This window comes from Onychomys torridus, chromosome X, assembly GCF_903995425.1.
Source record: "Onychomys torridus chromosome X, mOncTor1.1, whole genome shotgun sequence".
NCBI lineage: Eukaryota > Metazoa > Chordata > Mammalia > Rodentia > Cricetidae > Onychomys > Onychomys torridus.
In genome coordinates, this window is record NC_050466.1 from 122,228,689 (window position 1) to 122,231,908 (window position 3,220).

Genomic DNA, 3,220 nt, shown 5'->3' on the forward strand with positions numbered 1-3,220 from the left:
TGCCTAGGAAAACCCAGCAAAGGTTCTAACTTCTCCTTCTCAAGTGTAGCTGACCTTGAGACCCTGTATTAGTAGGGAGTGATGCCTAAAACAGAATTAGCAGTTGCCCTGATTTCCAATGCATATCCCACCCTCCACATACACAGCCCCTTGGCAAAGACTAGGAGAGTTATTGGTTTTAGGTATTTATGGAAATTGTTCTCCAAAAACTACCTGGCTGCCGGGCAGTGGTGGCACATGCCTTTAATCCCAGCACTCTAGAAGCAGAGGCAGGCTTCAGTGATCTCTGTGAATTCGAGGCCAGCCTAGTCTACAGAACGAGTTCCAGGACAGGATTCTCTACAGAGAAACCCTTTCTTGAAAAACAACAACAACAAAAACCCCTACCTGTCCAATAAGTTGAAGGAGCAGATATTCCATTGGCCAAACACTACAAAGAAGAAAGACTCAAAGATTTAGGTCGGAAAAGTCAGTAAGTAAGCAATAGATAGCAAAACCCACCAAGCCTTTTGGAGGTCATCACGATATATTACTTCCAAAGTTGTAAATTATAGTATTTAAAACATTCACTTTTGAGCAAAAAATCATGATACATAAAAATAGCCCTCATAGAAACCATACAGAGGCCAAAAAGGGAGAAAAAGTAGTGAAGTGATGCTATGTTCAAAGAAGCCCAAACCATCAGAGTTAGACAAGATCCCTAAATATGCCATTGGAAATACATTAAGGGAATGACTAACTGGACATCTGTGCAACTGAAAGGGAAGAAGGAGCTGATTTTGTGCTGAACTACAAACAATTTAGAACTGTATGGGAGGTACTATGTATACAGAAAAATGAAGTATATGACAGAATGTAGTGAACAGTACTTCCTCATCAGGACAGCTAGCCTGCAAATAATGACACAGAGAATTATTAATTATGAAAGCTCAGCCTACAGCTTAGGCTTGTTCCAAACTAGCTTCTATAACTTAAATGAACCCATTTCTATTTAATCTGTGTTCCATCATGTGGCGTTATTTCTCTTCCATCTTGCACTTCCTCTTTCCTCTCCATGTCTCCTGGCTTCACTTACACTTAGATTCTTCCTCCGTTTCCTTACTCTCCCTGGAAGTCTCACCTATACCTCCTGCCTAGTTATGGCCATTCAGCTTTTTATTAAACCAATCACAGCAATATATTTTCACACAGTGTACAAATACCTCACAACAACAGAACTCATTGATTGCAGCTAAGAACATGATTTTATTCTGTGAGTGTGGTAGCCCAATTAGTCTAAATCCTGTCAATATTTGTGTGGTCTGTTTGTGAAGCAAGTAGACATTAGCTAAGGCATTCTGAAACAGCTCTCAATTCCCTTATGCAAACAATGTCAAAGATATTTTCAGTCACCAGGAACTTGGGCACAGTGTACATTAGAATTCATGGAACTTCTTGCTTTGTATGTGAAAAAAATTAAAGTTTCTCTCAGAAAAGTAGAGCTTGTGGTACAGTATTTGTTTGGGTTGAATTCATCATAAGAGACTTGAAGATAAATTGGCTGTTCAGAAAGAAGCAATGAATGGTGCTATCCTTCAGTATTTGTGCTGGATTATGTTGTTTAGTTCCAAATGTGCTAGAGATTGCCCTAGAGCAAAAACTAAGGATTTCTGGAAGGCTATGATTGAGGTCAGGCAAAAGATGGTACAAAAAATAAAGACCTTGTGCTATCTGGAACAGATGATTCTGAATATGGAATGCATTAAAACACACTTCATATCAAAGAAATTCATGATGGACTGGATTGTTATTATTCCTTAAAACAATGTGTTCTAAAGATAGAATTTCTCCAGTGTACAGTTCTCTCTACATACAAAACATCACAAAGACTGATCTCTGAAGATATCCATAGTAACACATACAATTCCAAAACCACTTTTTCCTCCTCTGGAAACTATTCTAACGTGCAAGGGTAATGTCTATCTGTCTGTATTCAAACTGTTACACACACACACACCCCAAAAAAACCAACACAACAATGACAACAACAACAACAAAAAACCAAACAAACAGACAAACAAAACTCTGGTACCAAGCCTGGGAAATGAGAACTAGATGTGTATGAGCATCCAAGTTACCATCTATCTCATAGATGCCAACAAGTTGCAGATATTGATATGAGTACTTTCTGGAGTCATCTTTTTGATAGTCCATGCTATCCCAAACAGCTCAAGAGTTTATTGTGATGGGGTTCAGCATAGTCCAAGATCTAAAATGTAGTGCATGTTTGGGGATGATATGCTTTGGAAGTGTAACATGGAGGAATTCTGGGTACAATAAGCATCTGAAATGAATATACACTTTTGAAGCCTTCTACACCCTGGAGACCTGTTGCTGGGGTTTGATTTGTTTGTAACTTTAATGGTGAGCCCGTCAGTAAAATGAACTCACACTTTCAGATGTAGTATTAATCAAAAAGAGTATCAACATAGGATAAAGTAAATCCAAGAGTTTGCAATACATAAAGAAAACATAGATACAGATGAAAAAAGATGCACCAAGGTTTCCTTGAGAATCTTGAAGATAAGGCAATTAGGAAAAATATTGTCAGTACTTAATAGAGATTCAGCTGTCCCTAAGGAGAGTGACAGGGAACATGAAAAAGTGCCTTAGACCTGGTTAAAATACTTACGAAGCACTGGGTGGTGGTGGCACACATCTTTAACCCCAGCACTCGGGAGGCAGAACCAGGTGGATCTCTAATAGTTGGAGGTCAGCCTGGGCTACCAAGTGAGCTCTAGGAAAAAGGCGCAAAGCTACATAGAGGAACCCTGTCTCGAAACCCCCCCCCCCAAAATGCTTAAGAACCTTCAGATTTCCTAAAATGCCACCGGTACATCAATGATGACATAAGGAAATCATGCTAGACTCTTGTTCAGTTGTGGCTTAGGAAGTTGGAATAAAATAACCATTACCACAGTCCACGTGTTCCTCCATATTTTGAGAAGAGAAACTTTAATTTGAAACCTGAATAAATATGACTATTTTGATTACTCAGATATTACTATTTGTTTATTCAAATCACTGAAAACATTTCATAAGTTTGAAATTATAAATAGCAAAAGGTTAGACAATGCATTACTAATACTTAGGTGATTTTATGTATTTAGGTTTTTTGTTGTTGTTGTTGGCTTTTTGAGACAGGGTTTCTCTGTGTAGCTGTGTGCCTTTCCTGGAACTC

The 3,220-nt window shown here is 38.5% G+C and overlaps 1 pseudogene; it reads left to right on the top strand.

Annotated features, from left to right (window-relative positions):
* Positions 1–1,239: 1,239 nt before the first annotated feature.
* LOC118574798 lies at positions 1,240–2,892 on the top strand (annotated as a pseudogene).
* Positions 2,893–3,220: the final 328 nt, after the last annotated feature.